The sequence below is a fragment of the Urocampus carinirostris genome, chromosome 2 (assembly GCF_059441175.1).
Source record: "Urocampus carinirostris isolate Australia breed hairy pipefish chromosome 2, RoL_Ucar_1.0, whole genome shotgun sequence".
NCBI lineage: Eukaryota > Metazoa > Chordata > Actinopteri > Syngnathiformes > Syngnathidae > Urocampus > Urocampus carinirostris.
In genome coordinates, this window is record NC_142350.1 from 62,181,808 (window position 1) to 62,204,908 (window position 23,101).

The following is a 23,101-nucleotide window of genomic DNA, read 5'->3' on the forward strand; positions in this document are numbered from 1 at the left end:
TAAGCCAGGGGTGCCAAACAGCCGGATTAGGCCCGCTAAGGAATTAAATCAGGCCCGCGAGACAACTCTCAGAGAGGCACAAGAGAAAAACGAGCAGCAGGTTGAAATATGTCCACTTGACGTTGCCAAAGCCTGGTGCCTCTCATAAAGACGCTGTAGCTGTATTTCTTTCTCCCTCTCTCTCTCTCTCTCACTATCTGTCTCTCTCTCTCTTTCAATCTGTCTCTTTTTCTCTTTCTTTGTTCCTCTTTGTCTCCTTCTCTCTCTGTGTCTTTTTACCTTCTTTTGCTCTCTCTTCCTTTTTCATTTTCTCTCTCTTTTCTCTCTTTCTCTAGCCCTCTTGCTTTCGCCTTCTCTCTTTCTCTCCTCTTTTCTCTCTCTCTCTCGCTCTCTTTTTTTTCCTTGTCCCACCTTCTCTCTTTTTTCTCCCTCTCTTTCTCTTATTTCTTTCTTTCTTTCTCCTCAATCTACTAGTCCGGCCCCCGAGAGAATGTTTATTCTATCGACACCCCTGTGCTAAGCAAACAACACAGAGATGACGCCACTCATGTTGACCATTCACGAGTGCTTTCAAGAGAGAAAGAGCAAAAGAGAGAGAGCTAGCGTGAGAGAGAAAGAAAGAAAGAGAAGGACATATAGAAAGAGAGAAAGAGAGTGAGAAAAAACAGAGTTAGAGACACAGAGAGAGAGAGAGAATGAGAGAGAGAGGGATAAAGACTGCCAGAGAGAATGAAAGAGAGAGAGGTAAAGAGAGTGAAGAGAGAAAAAAAAGGGAGGAAGAGAAACAGAGATAAAGAGAAAGACAGAGTGAAAGGGAGACAGGAAGATAGAGAGAAAAGAGTGAGCGATAAAAACAATACTCATCTCATCTCATCAGCCGTACCGCTTATCCTCATTAGGGTCGCGGGGGGGCTGGAGCCCATCCCAGCCATCTCCGGGCAGTGGGCAGGGGACACCCTGAACTGGTTGCCAGCCAATCGCAGGGCACACAGGGACAGACAACTCATTCGCTCATTCACACCTAGGGACAATTTGGACCGGCCAATTCACCTGAAATGCATGTTTTTGGAACGTGGGAGGAAACCGGAGTGCCCGGAGGAAACCCACGCAAGCACGGGGAGAACATACAAACTCCGCAAAGGATGTCTGGAGCTGGATTTGAACCCACGACAGGTTCCCATGACATGAACTGTGCCGCACAAGCGCTAACCACTGCGCCGCCGTGTTGCCCAAATACTGAATATCAAATTTCATGCTTAAAAAGAGGGACCTAATATAGTATTACAACAGAAATATTTCAACAAAAATACTACAAAACCACTACAGTAATACTATAATACAAACGTTTTTTGTCTTTTGTCATTTAAATTGACAACTTTTGGATTTTCTTCTTAAAATGGCTAAATTATTACATTAGGTTAGGGATATTAATACAATTAGTATGTAATGTTTTACTGTGCTGAGCAACTGCAGATGCAGAGTGAGGCACGCAACTCTCTTGCCTCACTGCAGAGGGCAGTAGTGAGACCCAGGATTTTGATATGGTTCACACCTCACCCCTAAACAATATAATTTGTGATAGTATTAGCAAGTTAACAATAATTCAAGGTTTAGCATGGTTTTTTTTTTAGAATGGAAGACTATTACAGTGGAACCTCGGTTTTCGAACGCCTCTCAGTTCGAACAAATCGGTTCTCGACCAAAAATTTCGAGAAATTCTTGCTTCGCTGTTCGTTCATAAAATCGGAGTTCGAACGCCGGTACGCTAGGGTGCGATGCTGAGTGGCGTACGAGTGTAGATTGCCCCCGGCCCTCGTGAAGAACTGTTGTCACGGCAACACTCACTCTTTTTCTGTTTTCGTTTTTCAAAAGCGGTGAAGGGAGTGTTTTAACCCCTAATTATGCCTCGGAAGAAGACATAGTTGCTACAGGTGAAAAAAGAGGAGTAGTGCGTACAACTATTGCATTTAAGAAAGAAATAATAGCAAAATATGAAGAAGATGTGCGAGTTTCCTATTCATAATTCTTTTCTTTATCCTTTAACCGCTCACCACTTGATGTGCTAAATGACGTGCAAACGACCTGATTTTTTTATTTTTACACGTTCATGTTAGCGTAATCTTTCGTACGGAATATTACGCTTACGCGAACGTACGATTAGCCTGGGTTAGCTTTACGTTAAGAATTCAAGATAAACATTCAGGGTGTTGGAACGGATTAAAACAATTTTACATTACTTTTAATGGGAATAAACGACTTCGGTGATCGTACAAATTGGTTTTCATACGAAAAAATGGAACGGATTATGGTCGAGAACCGAGGTTCCACTGTATTGATGTTTTTATAAAAAAGAACACCAAGATTTCCTTTTAAAGGTAAGGTTAACACAATCAAATGTTTTATTGTGTCCATGCTGCAGTTCATATATATTGATTTTTTTGCTTTGCCAATTAAATGATGACGGTAAGATATAGGTTCATTTATATGCAGGGTTGGGTAGGGTTACTTTAACTGGATTACTTTCAATGACTTTTGGATTACTCCAATTCCAAATATGCTAATAAAAGACAAAAGAAACTAAATACGAATAAAATGACTAAATTTTCTGCAGGCTTGGGGAGTAACGGAAAACATGGAACAGCAAAAATGATGTTGGCAAGCTGTTTGGATTGATTTTCATTTTGTTTCTGTCGCATTTTATGTTAGTTTTGCCGGAGATCAAAGCCAGGAGAGAAAGCTTACCACGTGTTGTGAGCCATCATTTTATTCATGTTTAGTTTATTTTGTGGCAGCACGGCGGCGCAGTGGTTAGCGTGTGTGCGGCACAGTTCTAAGGTCTTGGGAACCTCCTGTGTGGGTTCAAATCCAGCTACCGGACTTCCTGTGCGGAGTTTGTATGTTCTCCCCGTGCTTGCGTGGGTTTCCTCCGGGCACTCAGGTTTCCTCCCACATTCCAAAGACATGCATTTCAGGTGGTTGGGCCAGTCCAAATTGTCCCTAGGTGTGAATGAGCGAGTGAGTTGTCTGTCCCCGTGTGCCCTGCGATTGGCTGGCAACCAGTTCAGGGTGTCCCCTGCCCACTGCCCGATGATTGCTGGGATGGGCTCCAGCACCCCCGTGACCCTACTGAGGATAAGCAGTGCAGCTAATGAGATGAGATGAGTTTCTTTTGTCTTTTATTAGCATATTTGGTATTGGAGTAATCCAAAAGTAATGGAAAGTAATTCAATTAAAGTAACCCTACCCAACCCTGTTTATACGTAAAATCGACCGTGCCTCTCCAGACACCAATCTCACTGCATTTTATGATTTCAATATCCCAATAGAAAAAACTGTAATCAATAATCCAGTTCTATAATGCTTATTTATTTATTTGTTTAAAAGATTGATAGAGGGAGTGAGTCATTAACACCACACACATTAATCCACAACTCTATAAACAATTTACTCCATTTTTTTTTCCCTCCGCCATACTATATAATTCCTCTTACACCGTATTTTCTGGACTGTAAATCGCTCTGGATTATTAATCGCACCAGCCAAAAATTTCATAATTAAGAATGGAAAAACAAATGAGTATTAGACGCACCTCCGGCCAAACTATGAAAAAACTGCGACTCATAGTATATGTCATTTTTGTGACCGCCGCGGGTTCTGATTGGCTCCCTGTCGCGGGTTCTGATTGGCTCCCTGTCACTATTTAAACCCAGTCCTGTCAATCCCCTGTTGTCAGTCCGTCAACAACCTTCTGCCCCCCCAAGATGTGGCTTTCGACTCAGCCCAGTTCCTGTTGGTATTTCCTGTCCAGTATTGTTCCTGTTTATTTTGTCCTGTTTAATTTCGGTTTCCAGTTTTGTTTCCGTCTATTTTGGTCCTGTTTATTGTTTTCTCAAGTTTTTGTTCCCGTCTAGTTTGTCCTGTTTAATTTCGGTTTCCAGTTTTGTTTCCGTCTATTTTGGTCCTGTTTATTGTTTTCTCAAGTTTTCGTTCCCGTCTAATTTGTCCTGTTTTTTGTCCATATCTTGTTTCATTATCTATCCTGTCTGTCCCGTCCTGTCAGGTATCGACCCCATCCGTCCGATATCAACTCTGGCAATTGGTATCGATCTCGTCGGCCTCTGGCTTCCTATCATTTCATGCCAGACCGCTGCCTAATGTGCATGACTCCTCATTTCCCGTAAAATAAAAGGCTTGTGTGAGTAACGTCACGCGTTTGGGTCCTGATCCAGTTCTGGTGCATGAAGAGGGGGAGTGACAATAAAACAGTTTAGACCTGTTTTCACAACATGTTATCGTATCAACAATATTACTACTATTGAACTAGACAAGAATGGCACACTAAAGCAAGAATAGTATGCAACAGTAGAATAACATATTTACAGTTTGAATCTATCAGTTACATACAGTCGATCAATCCAAAAAGCTCCCTGATCATTGTCAAATCATTTCTGGAAATGAAAACATGTGAAAATGGAAAAACGAGGAAGCGACATAAACCACAAAACAAAGTAATGGAAAACAAAAGACATATTCAGAAAGGAGTGAGAAGAAGCATAGCTCGATACCTCTCACCCCTTTACAAAAACAAAGCATATATAAATATACGTACGTACACTGTATACACGGACATACATGCATATAAACGTATACAATCCTATGCATATATACTCATACGATCCCTTATGTATACTTTCACATGGATAAATATATACAGTATATGCATATATATTCACAGGGTGTGGAAATTGAAGAACAGCGACATGATTGGAAAACAGTCACAATGATGCAAACAGTGATCAAAAATAGACCAACCCTGGCATGACGATAACGATCGAAATAGAACAACCCTGGAGTTAAAAGCATTCTGCTTTGCAAGAGATTAATAATCAAAAAAGAACTACTCTTGCGTAATTCATTGTGTGTAAAAATGATTTTGATAAATGTATAATAAACATAAAATGATCATCTTATCATAGCCAGAAGGCTGTTTTTCTTCTGCAGTTCTGTGCCCAGAATGTAAAAAAATATATAAAATTAAAATAAAATTAGAAAAATATATTCCAAAGCAATAAAGAAACTATAAAACGAACACATCCAATAACAAATCTTTCATAAATATTGAAATAATTACCAAGTACCAAATAAAATAAATCTGGTTTAAAAGAATGACATGCTGGGGGCACTAAAAACATAGTGGACAATAAAAATGTAGTATTACTATTGAATGGAGCCAAATATTATTACTTATGCACCATGAGTGCTATTATTTAACAAAGGGTTTTTCACTTTATTTGCTTTTCACCGTGTCGTTTATCAATTTTTTTTATTGTAGTGTAAAAAAACATTTTTAAGCAGAGTTTTGAAGCAGAGCCATTCAAAAGTAGCATATTAATATCAATTAAAAAACCGCACAGTATATAACCTCCCTAATATATATATATATATATATATATATATATATATATATATATAATCAAATAAAAAACAAAAAAAGTGGGTGTGCAGAATGATTCACTCCCTTTACTTTCAGTGCAGCAAACTCTGTCCAGAAGTTCAGTGAGGGTCTCTGAATGATTCAATGTTGATCTAAATGACTGACAATGATAAATGGAAACCACCTGTGTGTCATCAAGTCTCTGTATAAATGCACTTGCACTGTGATTGTCTCAGAGGTCTGTTTAAAGCACAGAGAGCATCATGGAGAACGAGGAACACACCAGGCAGGTCCGAGATAATGTGGAGAAGTTTAATGCTGGATTTGGATACAATAAGATTTCCAGTTAGTCCTGTTTATTTTCGATATCCTGGGGCGGCAGTAGCTCAGGAGGTAGAGCGCTCGTCTTGGGATCAAGGGATCCCAGTTTGAATCCCGGCTTGTCCGTGTTACATGTTGAAGTGTCCTTGGGTAAGACACTGAACCCCTAATACCCCCAATAAGCAGGTTAGCGTCTTACATGGCTGCAATACAAGGCCGCTATTGGGAAATGTGAAGCACACTGTAAAGCGCTTTGGGAAGTCTTGACTTGAAAAGCGCTATATAAATGCAGATCATTTCATTTCATTTCATTATCTATCCTGTCTGTCCTGTCCTGTCCGGTATCGACCCCATATGTCCGATATCTGCTCGGGCAATTGGTATCGATCTCGTCTACCTCTGGCTTCCTGTCATTCCACGCCAGACTGCAGCCTAACGTGCATGACTGCCCCATTTCCCGTCAAATGTGAGAAATGTCACGCATTTGGGTTCTCCCCCAATTCATGACAATTTTATACTGGATTGAAGTTATATACTATTTTTATACGCTGTTTTATTCCACTTATGCTTAAAATACTTGTCCTAAGTTTGACCTCAGCCTTGAGTGCAACTTTTTAGAAGGATGTCGTAAAACACCTGTGCTTTGGAATGTTTTCTTCTGTTTCAGTCTGTGCAAAAAACAATGACTTATCACCTCGCTTGGGTGGTTAGAATGTGTGTGTCGTCCCCCATTCCGTCCTGAGGGCGATGACCTGTCACCCTTCTACCAAGCTTCAAAGGACTATTGGGAAATATGCATCAACACGGCATGGACCAATCAGCCAGAGGCTTGATCATGGGGCGTGAACATTTCATCGCCATGGGTGATAAGAAGAGGAGACCCCGGAACCTTGTCGTCTTTCTACACACGATTGTAATTGGCAAGGAAGAAAGATCCGATGTGTTCAACTCTTTGATTCGGCTAAAATGCTCCAACTGTAAGGGATTACACAAGACACGGGAAGTGTCTTTGGAGTCAGATTTCAGTATAGTAAATGTTAAAACCTTACAGCATGGGTGGCAAATTCATTTTAGCTCGGGGCCGCATGCTAGAAAAAAAAATCTCTCGGGGGCCGGACTAGTGGATTACAGTATAGCGAAAGAAAGAGGGTGAAAAAGAGAGAAAGGAGAAAAGAGAGAAGTAAAGAGAAACAAATGAAAAGGAGAGAGAAATAAAAAGAGAACAATATAAAAAGGGATAAAAAGGAGAAAGGATACAAAAAAGCGAGTAATATATAGAAAGGGAGAAAGCAAATAAAAGAATGGAATAAAAGAAGGAGAAAGAACCAGATTAAAAGCCTTGGCGTGCCTGATCCGGCCCGCGGGCCACAGGTTTGACACCTGTGCCTTACAAGATGAAGGGGTTTTTTTTGCACCAATAGGGGGCGATGAATATTGCACATGATCCCTTAAAGCACAGGTGCCAAACAGGCGGCCCGCGGGCCAGATCAGGCCCACTAAGGGATTGAATCAGGCCCGCGAGACAACACTCAGAGAAGCGCAAGAGAAAAACAGGCTGCAGGTTGAAATATGTCAACTTGATGTAGCCAAAGAAAGGTGCCTCGAACAAAGTCACTGTACTTGTGTTTCTTTTTCTCTCTCTCTCTCTTTTCCACCCCTTTTCTCCCACTCTCTGTCTCTTTCACTCTATGTGTCTTCTTTCTCTTCCTTTGTTGCTCTCTGTCTCTTTCTCTCTCTCTGTCTTTTTGAATTATTTTGCTCTAACTTCCTTTTTCCTGTTCTCTTTCTCTCTTCCTACCCTTCGCGCTTTCTTTCCTCTTTTCTCTCCTTCTGTCTTTCTATTTCTCTTTGGATTTCTTTCTTCTGCTCCCTTTCTTTCCCCCTCTCTCCACTTTTTATCTCTTTTGTTTCTCACGCTCTCTCCCTCTCTCCTCCTCTTCTCTCCCTCTCTTTCTTTGCTCTAACTTCCTTTTTCCTGTTCTCTCTTTTCTCTTTCTTTCTTCCTACCCTTTGCGCTTTTCCTCTTTTCTCTCCTTCTGTCTTTCTATTTCTCTTTGGATTTCTTTCTTCTGCTCCCTTTCTTTCCCCCTCTCTCCACTTTTTATCTCTTTTGTTTCTCACGCTCTCTCCCTCTCTCTTTTTCTTTGTCCCGCCCCCTCTCCTCCTCTTCTCTCCCTCTCTTTCTTTGCTCTAACTTCCTTTTTCCTGTTCTCTCTTTCTTACTTCCTACCTTTTGCGCTTTCTTTTCTCTTTTCTCTCCTTCTGTTCTTCTATTTCTCTTTGGATTTCTTTCTTCCTTCTCCTTTCTTTTCCCCCTCTCTCCACTTTTTATCTCTTTTGTTTCTCACGCTCTCTCCCTCTCTCTTTTTCTTTGTCCCGCCCTCTCTCCTCCTCTTCTCTCCCTCTCTTTCTTTGCTCTTACTTCCTTTTTCCTGTTCTCTCTTTCTTACTTCCTACCTTTTGCGCTTTCTTTTCCCTTTTCTCTCCTTCTGTCTTTCTATTTCTCTTTGGATTTCTTTCTTCCGCTCCCTTTCTTTCCCCCTCTCTCCACTTTTTATCTCTTTTGTTTCTCACGCTCTCTCCTTCTCTCTTTTTCTTTGTCCCACCCTCTCTCCTCCTCTTCTCTCCCTCTCTTTCTTTGCTCTAACTTCCTTTTTCCTGTTCTCTCTTTCTTACTTCCTACCTTTTGCGCTTTCTTTTCTCTTTTCTCTCCTTCTGTTTTTCTATTTCTCTTTGGATTTCTTTCTTCCTTCTCCTTTCTTTTCCCCCTCTCTCACGACTTTTTATCTTTTCTTTCTCCCTCTCTCCCCCCCTCTCTCTTTTTCTTTCTTTGTCCCACCCTCTCTCCTCTTCTCTCCCTCTCTTTCTTTGCTCTAACTTCCTTTTTCCTGTTCTCTCTTTCTTACTTCCTACCTTTTGCGCTTTCTTTTCTCTTTTCTCTCCTTCTGTCTTTCTATTTCTCTTTGGATTTCGTTCTTCTGCTCCCTTTCTTTCCCCCTCTCTCCACTTTTTATCTCTTTTGTTTCTCACGCTCTCTCCCTTTCTCTTTTTCTTTGTCCCGCCCTCTCTCCTCCTCTTCTCTCCCTCTCTTTCTTTGCTCTAACTTCCTTTTTCCTGTTCTCTCTTTTCTCTTTCTTTCTTCCTACCCTTTGCGCTTTTTCTCTTTTCTCTCCTTCTGTCTTTCTATTTCTCTTTGGATTTCTTTCTTCCTTCTCCTTTCTTTTCCCCCTCTCTCCACTTTTTATCTCTTTTGTTTCTCACGCTCTCTCCCTCTCTCTTTTTCTTTGTCCCGCCCTCTCTCCTCCTCTTCTCTCCCTCTCTTTATTTGCTCTTACTTCCTTTTTCCTGTTCTCTCTTTCTTACTTCCTACCTTTTGCGCTTTCTTTTCCCTTTTCTCTCCTTCTGTCTTTCTATTTCTCTTTGGATTTCTTTCTTCCGCTCCCTTTCTTTCCCCCCCTCTCCACTTTTTATCTCTTTTGTTTCTCACGCTCTCTCCCTCTCTCTTTTTCTTTGTCCCACCCTCTCTCCTCCTCTTCTCTCCCTCTCTTTCTTTGCTCTAACTTCCTTTTTCCTGCTCTCTCTTTTCTCTTTCTTTCTTCCTACCCTTTGCGCTTTTTCTCCTTTCTCTCCCTTCTGTCTTTCTATTTCTCTTTGGATTTCTTTCTTCCGCTCCCTTTCTTTCCCCCTCTCTCCACTTTTTATCTCTTTTGTTTCTCATGCTCTCTCCCTCTCTCCCTCTCTCTCTTTCTTTGTCCCGCCCTCTCTCCTCCTCTTCTCTCCCTTTTTTTCTTTGCTCTAACTTCCTTTTTCCTGTTCTCTCTTTCTTTCTTCCTACCCTTTGCGCTTTCTTTTCTCTTTTCTCTCCTTCTGTCTTTCTATTTCTTTTTGGATTTCTTTCTTCCTTCTCCTTTCTTTTCCCCCTCTCTCCACTTTTTATCTCTTTTGTTTCTCACGCTCTCTCCCTCTCTCTTTTTCTTTGTCCCGCCCCCTCTCCTCCTCTTCTCTCCCTCTCTTTCTTTGCTCTAACTTCCTTTTTCCTGCTCTCTCTTTCTTTCTTTCTTCCTACCCTTTGTGCTTCCTTTTCTCTTTTCTCTCCTTCTGTCTTTCTATTTCTTTTTGGATTTCTTTCTTGCTCTCCCTTTCTTTTCCCCCCCTCTCACGACTTTTTATCTTTTCTTTCTCCCTCTCTCCCCCTCTCTCTCTTTTTCTTTCTTTGTCCCACCCTCTCTCCTCTTCTCCCCCTCTCTTTCGCTTATTTATTTCTCTCTTTTTTTCTTACTCTCTAATCTTACTAGTCTGGCCCCCGACAGAGCGTTTGTTCTATCGTGTGGCCCCCGAGTTAAAATGAGTTTGACAGCCCTGCCTTAAAGTGTGATATTTTTTTGAATATACAGAAGAATATACGGAAGTCACGGAACTATAAACCTGTCCGCGTTACCGATGTGTCATATAGACGGTAACGCACGCACCCCCACAAGCGCGCAACCAACATAAAAATGACTTCCATGTGCGTCAAAGACTGAGGGGAATTTGATGGTGTTGAAAATTTCACCCTTCAGGATATTTCATCACTACTTGCACAATCTTAACACGCACACACAGATACAAACGTGCACACACTTCCTTTGATCGCTCAGTGATCTGGTCTTCCTCCATGTCTAATATTTAGGCAGCTTTGAGAAAAATCAGCATGGAGAAATGATTTTATATATTTAACTTCTACAGGAGAAGCTGGCGGGCAAAGGCCCCACTCCTCCAAGATATGTTCTGAGATTCTCTGTTTTATCTTTAAGACCCCTTAAAGCAGGGGTGTCAAACTCATTTTAACTGGGGGCCACACGCTAGACTAGTAGATTAAAGAGAAAGAAAAAGAGAGATAAAGAAAAAAGAGAGAGAGGGAGGGAAAAGGAGAGAGGGCGGGACAAAGAAAGAAAAAGAGAGAGCGGGAGAGAGCGGGAGAAACAAAAGATAAAAAGTCGCGAGAGAGGGGGAAAAGAAAGGGGGAGGAAGAAAGAAATCCAAAGAAAAATAGAAAGACAGAAGGAGAGAAAAGATAAAAAAGCGCGAAGGGTATGAAGAAAGAAGAGAGAAAAGGAAAAAAGAACTTAGAGCAAAAGAGGTTAAAAGACACGGAGAGAGAAAGAGACAAAGCGCAACAAAAAGACAGAGCGGGAGAGAGCATGAGAAACAAACGATAAAAAGTTGTGAGAGGGGAAAAGAAAGGGAGAGGAAGAAAGAAATCCAAAGAGAAATAGAAAGACAGGAGAGAAAAGAGAAAGAAAGCACGAAGGGTATGAATAGAGAAAGAGAAAAGAGAGAAAAAGAAAAAAAAGAAAGTTAGAGCAAAAGAGGTTAAAAGACACAGAGAGATGAAGAAATAAGAGAAAGAAGGAAGGACAAAGAAAGAAAAAGAGAGAGCGGGAGAAACAAAAGATAAAAAGTTGTGAGGGAGGGGGAAAAGAAAGGGAGAGGAAGAAAGAAATCCAAGGAGAAATAGAGAGACAGAAGGAGAGAAAAGATAACAAAGTACGAAGGGTAGGAAGAGAGAAAGAGAAAAGAGAGAAAAGGAAAAAAGGAAGTTATAGCAAAAGAGGTTAAAAGACACGGAGAGAGAAAGAGACAAAGAGCAACAAAGGAAGAGAAAAAGAGAGAGCGGGAGAAACAAAAGATAAAAAGTCGTGAGGGTGAAAAGAAAGGGAGAGGAAGAAAGAAATCCAAAGAGAAATAGAAAGACAGAAGGAGAGAAAAGATAAAAAAAAGCGCAAAGGGTATGAAGAGAGAAAGAGAAAAGAGAGAAAAGGAAAAAAGGAAGAGCAAAAGAGATTAAAAGACACGGAGAGAGAAAGAGACAAAGAGCAACAAAGAAGGAGAATAAGAGAGACACAGAGAGTGAAAGAGACAGAGACAGAGTGGGAGAAAATGGGTGGAAAAGAGAGAGAGAGAGAGAGAGAGAGAAATAGAATAGAATATATCTTTATTGTCATTGTTACGACATGGGATATATTGTGACGAAACTGGACGTGGCACTCCAGTTCCACATTTTACAGTGAGGATAAGGAAAACAAAGAGATAAAGGAACAAAGAAGATGTTTGTACTGTCTTTGTTGTATAGGCTTTGTTTTCCTCCGGAGGGGGGGGGGTGCATGAGGGGGTGAGGGACAGACAGAGATGGGCAGATCCAACTAAATGTTTGATCTTACTGTACACACGGTCCACTGTTTTTTTCCCTAATTGCTCAGTCCACGTATTACCGGCGACGATAAAATAAATACAAGTACAGTGTCTTTGTGAGAAGAACCTGGCTTTGGCAACAACAAGTTGACATATTTCAACCTGCAGCTCGTTTTTCTCTTGCGCTTCTCTGAGTGTTGTCTCGCGGGCCGGATTCAATCCCTTGGCGGGCCTGATCTGGCCCGCGGGCCGCCTGTTTGACACCTGTGCCTTAAAGGGATATTTGCTAGCGCATAGCCCTTAACCCCCCGATTGATCAGTGGCGTACGGTTTTTAAAAAGGGGTAGAATTAAACGTCTCTCCGCATTATTTCTTTAATCATTTCCTTCCTTTGCAGCACTGCAGGGATTGCTCATATCCAGCTCAGCCTGAGAAGGAATCTTTTTAACAAGAGCATTGAGGGAGATATCGGAATGATGCATACACAACTGTGGGTGGAACGGTTTTATTGCTCTTTCAGGTAATAAGAACCTGATCCACAGAGTGACTGTGCATTTTCTCTCGGAGATAAATCATTTTATTTGGAATGGTACCGTCACGCTGAAACTGTGAAGAAGATGGGGCCATATTTACACCATATTTTTTTTCCAAACGGGTTTATTTATGTAGTTTAACATGTTATATTGTACATGTGTTTCGTTAAATCATCCATCCGTCCGTCATCTCGACCGCTTATCCTCAGTAGGGTCACGGGGGTGCTGGAGCGCATCCCAGCCATCTATCAGAACCTGTTATTATCTCTTTGTTGACACAGGCTACAGCTAATAATAGCTTTAGCATTAGCTAAAGCATTAGAGAGTGAGAAAGAGAGAGATGGAGATGTATAGTAAAAGAGAGACAGTGAAAAAAAGAGAGAAAGAAAGGGAGCAAAAGAAAGAGAAAAATAGAAAAAGAAAGGCACAGTGAGAAAGGACAAGCATGAAAGAGAGAAATAAAAAAGAAAGAGAAGAGGGCAGTGGGCAGTGGACAACCTGAACTGCTTGCCAGCCAATCACAGGGCACACAGACACAGACAACCATTCACTCACTCATACCTAGGGACAATTTGGACCGGCCAATCCACCTGACATGCATGTTTTTGGAATGTGGGAGGAAACCGGAGTGCCCGGAGGAAACCCACGCAAGCACGGGGAGAACAAGCAAACTCCGCACAGGAAGGTTGGTAGCTGGATTTGAACCCATGACCTCAGAACTGTGCCGCACACGCGCCAAACACTGCGCCGCCGTGCTGCCTCGTTATATCATATATATCGTTAATGAACATTTTGTTGTGAGACACTGAGTTGCTCGACATGAATGAGGTTTATTATAAAAAAAAGTTCAAAAATGAAGTGGCTTGGACGTTCACTGTAGAAGGAAAAAATACATGGAAATAGAATTAAGTAGAATAATACATTTTCTCATTCAAATTATTAATTCATTTTCTGCATTAAATTATTGTTGGTAATATACTGATTAAAGGGATAAGCACAAACCTGTCTTTTTTCATTTTCTCCTTTTATACTTCTGTCACGAGGAGACCGGACCAGAACGGAGGCAGGAGGCAGGAAGGGAGAACTCAATTGCGTTGACGATCAAAACTTTTACTTGGCAAAATAAAAGTCGTCCAAAACTCAGGGACAAGACAGAACAAACAGGCTTTAACTAAAAACGTGCAAACACAGGTTTCTTCCGACTCAAACAAAACAGGACAGAGCAAAACAGAACGGGAAATGCAGACAGAAATTGCAATGAGCCAGCACCCGCAAAACCCCCCTTAAGAAGCAAACGCGCAAATTAGGTGATCTGCTTCAGCTGTTACCCAGGGGGCGGGGCCAGCCGGTTGCCACGGCGACCATGCTGGACACGACAACTTCCTTTTTTCCCTAAATTCTTTATACAACAATAACGATTCGTGATATAATGCATGAAAGCAAGTGAGCCGTTTGAGAGCCGGCTCTCATTTAAGAGTTGAGCCGGAAAAGCCGGTTCTCTGAAAAGAGACGGACATCCTTTCACTACACAACTACCACAGAATGATCTATGATGGGAAATCCCCAGGCGGCAGACGCTTGCGCACAGTAGCATCAAACCGCTCGCTTCGTTTGCGACGAAATAAAACGATACCGAGATAGAGGCTACTGCGGCGAACTCGTTTGACTTGATAGATTTGCCGTTTCGTGATAGTCGGTGTATACCCGATGGTAGCCATCATTGACAAATTTGCGTTTTTCCGTACAGATTTTCTTGTACGTCGTATACGTCTTAAAATGCATAATAATTGTACTTTAGAAATGAGCGAGTCTTGTTTCCATACACGGGGAATTAAAAACTAGCTTTTTTGCAGAGTCAAGTATCAAGCGGGTCAGAGGCTTCTTTGAAGCCGATTGCGAGCGCAGAGAAGAAACGAGACACGACCCATTTTGCAGTCACGATGTCCCTATAAAAAGTCTTTTTGATATAAGTCAGTGTTTCATTTTTTCAATTTCAAAGCTTATTAAATGAACATGGGCATTTTATGTTCTTGTTTTTGTCAGGAACGAAACGGAAACAGAACCCACTGGCGTAACGTTACTCACAGTTTTATTGGGAAGAAGGGAAAGGAGAGCACACACGATCCGGAGATCGCTGGTCGCGGGGAGCAGGTTGCTTAGACGCGGAGGCGGTATTTCCGTGGCGAGCGATGGCGGTGTCGGGAGCGGAAAAAACAGGTCGGTAGCAAAAACGTGATCGGGATCGGAATCAAGTCAAAAGCCAGGAGAGGAGAGTAGACGTGGTCAAGATCAAAAACGGAACGTTATTCGGGATGGGAGAACAAACGTGGTCGAGATCAAAACAGGTCGTAATTTGGGACGAGAGAGCAGACGTGGTCCAAATCAAACAGATCGTAGCGGGAGCGAAACCACGGGATAGGCGAAAAATGCTCGCCGTGTAAAAACAGACATTCGCAGATGGACCGACAAATGGGGACTGACAGGACAGAGTTTAAATACTGACAGGGAGCCAAACAAGCTGCAGCTGGTGCCACATGAGCAGGGCCAATTGGACGCCATGGCAACCGTGACACATGAGCGGGGCCAATTGGACGCCATGGCAACCGTGACAGTTTTGTTTTTTCTTGTCATTCAGTGTTTAGCCTGTTTATAGTGCTTATTGGATTGTCTATGTAACTTGCTTGGTCATTTTTTCCATTTTTTTGTCAATGGGGTACATTTACACGCAAGAAATAATCCATTTGGTAATGGAAAACGGCCGGTATTTCGATTATGTAATGGCGTGTAGACACACATAGTCATCCAATTGAGGTCGTAGTCTGACTTTGAGTATTCTGATTGCAATGGTTGGGTTAATCCCCTCATTTTCCAATTACTGGTATATTTGAGTAATCCAATTGCTTGTGTGCACGAGATGTATTTCTTAAGCTCTAAATAACGAATGATACACACCAACGTTTTTTTGGTCAATTTCTTGAGACATTTCTATTAATTTTCTGCCTCCACATCGAAAGTGCAACGGGTGTATTTATCTATATATCGAGGATGTCACAGTTGTATCCAGCCTAATATAGTTGAAATCCATGCTTTTGGCTAGCCACGTACAAACACATGTTGTAACCCACAGAGCACTGCAATGCAGCTCACTTTTGAAGCTCAAAGGAAAAAAAAAAGTGCAGCAAACTCTGTCCAGAAGTTCAGTGAGGATCTCTGAATGATTCAATGTTGATCTAAATGACTAACGATAATAAATGGAATCCACCTGGGTGTAATCAAGTCTCTGTATGAATGAACTTCCACTGTGATCGTCTCAGAGGTCTGTTTAAAGTGCAGAGAGCATCGTGAAGATCGAGGAACACAACAGGCAGGTCCGAGATAATGTGGAGAAGTTTAATGCTGGATTTGGATACAATAAGAGTTCACGGTTGCCCATTGCCCTCACTTGGGCCCGCTCGTTTGGCGCCAGTTGTTGTTCGTTGCCTGACTGGCTCCCCTCTTATTAATCTCAGCGCTCTCATTCACCCCTGGTCAGGACGTCAACGAACCGCTGCATTTGCAAGACGTGTATATTGACTCTGTCCGGTATCTGGCACCAGTATCCGGAATCGATCCTGTCTGTCCTGCCCTGTTCGGTATCTTACTCGTGTATCCAGTATCCGTGTCGATCCCGTTTGTCCCGTCCTGTCTGGTATCTTACTGTTGTATCCAGTATCCGGTATTGATCCCATCTTTCCTGTCCTATCTGGTATCTTACTGTTGTATCCAGTATCCGGTATTGATCCTGTCTGGCCTGCCCTGTCCGGTATCTTGCTCATATATCCATTATCCGGTATTGATCCCATCTGTCCCATCCTCTCCGTTATCTTGCTCGTGTATCCGGTATCCGGTATCGATCCCGTCTGTCCTGCCCCGCCCGGTATCTTGCTCCAGTATCCAGTATCCGGTTTCGATCCCGTCTGTCCTGGCGTGTCTGGTATTTTATTCGTGTATCCAGTATCCGGTATTGTTCTTGCCTGTCCCGTCCTGTCCAGTATCTTACTGTTGTATCCAGTATCCGGTATCGATCCTGTCTGTCCCGTCCTGTCCGGTATCCGGTATCAATCCCGTCCGTCCCGTCCCGTCCAAGTATCTTGCTCATGTATCAGGTATCGATCCCCTCTGTTCCGTCCGATCCGGTATCTGCTCGTGTATCCTGTATCTGGTATCAATCCCGTCTCTCTTTTCCGGTTTCGATCTCGTCTGCCTCCGGCTTCCTGTTTTCCCACGCCTGACTTCTCTGTCTGACTTCTTCCACCCAGCGATTACCAAATCCCTGGCGTTTGTCTTCACGCGTAAGACTGCCCCATACCCGTAAAATAAAGCTTGTGTGAAAACATTACGCGTCTGGGTCAACCGTCTGTTCAGGTTCTGACAAAAGCACGGTATTCCATTAAATTTGCTGAAAGACACATGATAAATCATCCTCTGTTTAATGTCAAAAGTTAATGCCGAAAAAACGTTTGTTCACCCAATGTTGTGGCTCCCAGTTCGCTTTTGTAATCGGAATACTCGCAAACGATTATTATTAGTTTGTATGTAGGCCTGTAGACGATTCATTCAAATTGCTTCAGAAAGCCAATATTCCATTCCCAATCGATTATTGCATCCATGTAAACATATTCATTGTCATGTCAATCGTGTCAGGGTCACCTCATGTTCGTTTCCCTGTTAGGTCTGTTCTCAGGACATTTTTTTTGTTGTCCATGGACTCCTTGTTTTTACTCTCCTTAATATTGTTACTTTGTACAATGTTCAGGTGAACCATTGAACCATTTATTGTCACGGTTGCCATGTCGCCCAATTGGTCCCGCCCGTGTGACTCACCCTTTGTCAGTCCGTCAACGAACCTCTGCACCCACAAGACGTGCGTTTTGACTCCGGTGTCCTGTTGATGTTTCCTGTCTGGTATTGTTTCAGTCTATCTTGTTCTGTTTAATATCGGTCTCCAGTTTCGTTCCCATCTAGTTATTCCTGTTTAATTTTGATATCCAGTTTTGATATCAATCCTGTCTGTCCCGTCCTGTCCAGTGTCAGCCCCATCCGTCCGATATCCGCTCGGGCAATTGGTATTGAACTTGTCGGCCTCTGTCTTCCTGTCATTCCACGCCAGACTGCTGCCTTACTTCTTCCGCTCAACGATCGCCGCTCACTGTCATTTGGGTTAACGTGCATGATTGCCCCATTTCCCGTACGATAAGAGCTTGTGTGAGAAACGTTACGCATTTGGGTTCTCCTCCTGCTCCGATTCTTGACATTCATATGAACCATTCATTTTTTGAGTTTGTCATGTTCCTGTTTCCCCACACTTGGGTCCTGCCACTATTAAGTATTCAGTGATCACAGTGAACATCTGTTACAAAATCATTTTAATGACAAGCATGATAGTCCAGGGTTTCCGGGCGCGGGATTGCTGGGCGTTCTACATGGGAAAGTTGTTTGGAGCTGTGATTTGTTGAAAAAGCACCATGGAGCCACTACAGCGTACTTAAGAGCCACATGTAGCCCTACAGCCGCTTGCATATAAAATCAGACGTTTTTCAATTTTTCGGGTGTTTATTGGGGGTGCCTTGACACGAAACATAACGTTTCAACGTTTTAATGCACAAAAATGCGTTTATTAGAGGAATCAACTCCTTTCCCTGAAGAATTCTCGTGCCGGCGTGAGGAGGGGGCCCCTTCGTGGATGCAGAGCCAGAGCTAAGGCTAAGCAGCTAGCGGCGATATAAGCCTTCAGTACAGTCCGTAATCATGGTATATGTGACCTCTCTTCCAAATGAGACCGACGAACTGGCTGCGCTGGTGAAAAACATCAAAGCGCACAGGGAGTGCAGTTTGCTGTGTTTTACGGAAACGTGGCTCACGTCTAGCATCCCGGACACTAACGTGGAGCTACCCGGAGACACTCGGCTTTAGCGCTCTTAGGGCAGACAGAGACACAAAAGCCTGCGGGAAGTTGAGAGGAGGCGGACTCGCTATCTACGTGAACACGAGGTGGTGTAACCCTGGGCACAAAGATTTCCATCTGCTGCAGGGACGTCGAACTTTTGGCCTAGCGTGTGACGTCATCCACTCCGCTGTTTCTAAACTACAACACAGCACCCCAAGGCCATCCTGTTAATAAACAACAAAAGGATACTGCTGGAAGTGTGAATTTCCCTACGGGGATGAATAAAGTATCTATCTATCAATCTATCTATCTATAAAGACACTTGCAATGGCGTAAGTCCAATTTCCACAAAATTCAGTTCAGCCGTTTCGGAGCTTGTGTGTTACATACAAGCACACTCCAACTCACGCACACGCACACACAAATGGGGATTTCTAATATCATGATATTTTGGATGATTATCAGTCCGTTAGAATCTCATGTCTGCCCACCACCAGTTGTGACCAAGGCATGTTAAGTCAAGTTAGGTTTAATTGTGACGTCCTTAATCACAAGAAGTCTTAAAGGGCTGCACAGACCACAGACCTTTGCAAACTACAGACTATTATTACACCGTCCACTGATCTAAAACCTTCATGAGGGCAAGGAAAAACTCAAGAACCTCCGCATGAGGAAAATTAAACCTTAGGAAGGGACCGGACATGAGGTCATCCCCTTCAAGGATGACCAGGCTGAAATGAATGTTGCAATAACAAATAATAAACAAATATTGTCAACATAAAATAAAGGTCATTCATAAGCTATAGAATAGAAGTGTGTTTTAAGCCTAGATTCAAACAGTTCCACTGAGGTTGCCGTTCAAATTTCAGAGGGTAGAGCATTGCACAGCACCGGGGCGTGAATGAAGAACGCTCTCAAACTTGCGGATCTCTTCTTGGCTCTTGGTATCACGAGTAGACCGGGACTTATTGAGCGAAGGCTCCAAACAAGAACATAATGGGAAAGAAATCTGAAAGATTAGAGGTAGCAAGTCCATGCATGATTTTGTTTACTACCAACAGAACCTTAAAATCACATCTTAAGCTAACAGAGAGTCAATGCAGGTTAGGGCCCGGTCACACAGACATTTACGGCTGAATGACGGCCAGAAATTTCTGCCCTAGAGGCGGACGCAATTGGACGTATTGAGCTCGCCGTTGAATCGTTATGGAGCTGTGCTTGTCTCGAGTTCGGGAATTAGCGCGCGGGTAGCAACGTGATTTACTTTTGCCCTGGTTAATTCTTCAGAGCGCGGGTACAATTCCTTAAACGAGCGTAGAGAGGCTCGAACACGACCAGAAATATTCAGTCGTGAAGCAGATGCCGCCAGGACGTTATTTGACGCTTTGAGCCCGCAATATACACGAGATAGAGCTGTGCTTTACTCGCGGTCGCAAATTTTCACGTGGTTGGGCGCGTTCAAAACTTTTGAGCAGCTCAAAAGTTTGAGCACGTGTTTAAAACGCGTGCCGCACACGTGGTCAACACGAGTTAATGACGCAGAAATGACGTGCTATGGTCGCGGCCAGGGCGCAGTTACACTTGGGTAGGACGGGGAATTTCAGCGGGTAATCGTGGGTGGAGCATGGTAATAGCATGTTCTGTGCCTGTATCGCGGTGTTATTACGTGAAATTAGCGTGTTACGCGTGTGACAGTCAAACGCCTTTCTCTGCGTATAAACAGCGCAAATGCCGAGCGTGCTCGTGACGTCAAAGGGGTGAACATCCCCGTCAGCGTAGTTTCTCTTCATTTCGAATAAATTATTTGGTGCATCTGTTATGGTCGCAGTAAGGCTGTGAAGCTAGGACCTTAACTTTGCCTTTTGGTTGAGATTAAGAACCCCTGCTATTATGCCTTAATACACTTTTTGATTCTGATCGATATTGAATAATGAGTAAATCCTCACTAAAACCTTCAGCCCCACCCCCTCTCAATCATCATTACAACTTGGTCTTAATCCATTTTAGTATCTTGACATATCTTAACTCGATAGTAAAATAAGAATGATGCTATAGCTTGTAAACTTTTTCCTCACAAGACTGTGATTTGTACCATCATGTTCTTCTACAGCCCGGTTCCAAAATTAGCGTTCCCCCGCTACTTCAACCATGTTTACATCATCCTATCTCACAATGAAGTAAGGAATGCAATGACGAATATTCAATCAAGACCTCCTCATTATTCATTTGTTGGAAACGTAGTACAGATTAAACCGTTCCGTCATTGTTATTATTGTGAACGTAAAGTGACGGTAGATCCCCACCCCCCTCGCGTGAACGCGCATTCTCCTGCGCTCCCAACGAATGCGAACGTATTCTATATAAAACACTTATTAAAACTATAAAGCGAGCTAATTATAATAATTGGGAGATCCTAGTCTATATAACGCGTTTATTTAAACCAAAAATTGCGATCTTATTTTACAAGATGCGTTTGTTAACATGGAAGGAAAAGTCACGTGAGGGTGTAGGGCGGTTTGGTTGGTTGTTGTTGGTCTAAACACGGAAATGACCCGCAAATGACGCGATGAGAGGAAGGGGAACAGTCGCCGGCGTCTTTTTTCCGGCCACACCACAGGTCAAAAGCGGGTTGGCCATTTTGCGCATTTTCCAATTGCGGGTAAACACGGGCGAAAAAAAATCCCAAAATTTTAGCCGTCATTCAGCCGCAAATGTCTGTGTGACCGGGCCCTTAGCTAAAATCGGGGTCATGTGATCAAACTTTCTCATCTTAGTTAAAAGCATTGCTGCAGCCTTTTGTACCAACTGCAAGCTCTTGATTTTGGACTTCGGGAGACCTGAGAGTAGTACATGACAGTAATCGAAACAGGAGGTAACAAACGCATGAATCATAATCTCCGCATGATAAGAAAGGAATAACTGGAGAAGAACTCGGCGTGCAAACATCTGGGGTCTAATGAAAAAGAATAATAAGTTGTTTCTAATATATATGCAGCAAGGTAATATGTTCCACTCCACTGCAAACACTGATCCTGTATGCAAATGGTTGCCACATTCTAAATATTGATGCCGCCACCAAGCTGGAAAGGATAAAAGAAGCTGTGACTGAAATGCTGATGATTAATAAATCACAGAAATTGATAGCGATCCCTTGATAGTTGCAGTGAGCGAGGTAAGAAAGGCATCCTAGAAATTTGATTTGATGCATTGAAAGTGTTTCATCATCATTGTGATTTATTTCCTTTCTTAGAAGATGGTAGGAGCAACGAAAGTTTTTTTTCATTTTTATAACTCATTCAATTAAATGTAAATGAATGATATAGATGTTTCTCAATGATGTTTGAGCCAAGGCACACTTATTCTCATTGAAAGGACTCAAAGCTCACCGGTTGTCGAAATTGTTTTTCAAAAACAATGTTTTCTTTAGTTTCTTCAGATCTTCTGTCACAGACCAGAACGGAGACAGGACTCAATAGCATACGTTTCTCAGTTTTTATTGAAAAGAGAGGGAGAGTAAGGCTTGCTTGCTTGATCCGAGGACTGACGGAAAACAGGAGCGAGCGAGGCGGGAGTGACACTTCCGTGGCGGACGAAGACAGGCGGGAATGGCAAGTCGTTTGGCCGGGGATGGAGATCAGAGGCGATGTCGAGTTTGTAATCGGGGTCGTAGGCAGAGGCAGGCAGGTAACGATGCAAAACGGGTCAGTTAACGGGGGCAGGCAGACCGGGCGTAATCAGGTCCAGAAACAGGTCAAAAACGAAGATCGGGCAGGATAAAGGTATAGCAGAAACGGAGTTGGACGGAAATGCTCACTGAGTTGAATACAACAGTTCACAACGATCTGACAATGACTGAGGGAAAGCCGGGGGTTTAAAAAGGGAGTGTCCACCAATCAGCTGTGCGGGCCGTTGGCGCCAATCAAGCCGCCGCAGGTGCACCAGATTGGCAATTACGACATCTTCAGTGGCATCATTATAAAGGAAAGACCAAAATGTTAGTTATTGGTCCATCTAAATGCTGTGACTTGTTCTCAAACACTGCTCTGAATATTGAAAAATGTAATATCACCCAGATTTACTAGGTAAAAAAGCTTTTTCCATCTTTGCAAAAATGCTAAAATTCGCCCCATGCTGTCCCAGTCTGATCGCCGCAGGGGACCGTGCTCTCTCCGTTCCTATTCACCCTGTATACGTCGGACTCTCAGTACAACTCTGAGTCCTGCCACATGCAGACGTTTGCTGATGACACTGCTATCGTGGGATGTATCGGAAGTGGGCAGGAGGAGGAGGAGTACAGGAAATTGATTCAGGACTTTGTCCAATGGAGCGACGCTAACCTGAACACTACCAAGACCAGGGAGATGGGGGTGGACTTCAGGAGAAATAGACCTCACCCGGAACCTGAAACTATCAAAGAAAAATGTGTAGTGTTTGTTCAGACCTACAAATACCTGGGTGTGCAGCTGGACAACAAACTGGACTGGACTGCCAACAAAGAAGCTCCGTGCAGGAAAGGACAAAGCAGACTGTACTTCCTCAGCAGGCTGGCGTCCTTCAACATCTGCAAAAAGCTCCTGCAAATATTCTATGAGACTGTTGTGGCAAGCGCCCTCTTCTATGCGGCAGCGTGTTGGGGAGGCAGCGTTAGGAAGAAGGATGCCTCTCGTCTGAATAAACTGGTGAGGAAAGCGGGCTCTGTTGTGGGCACAGAGCTGG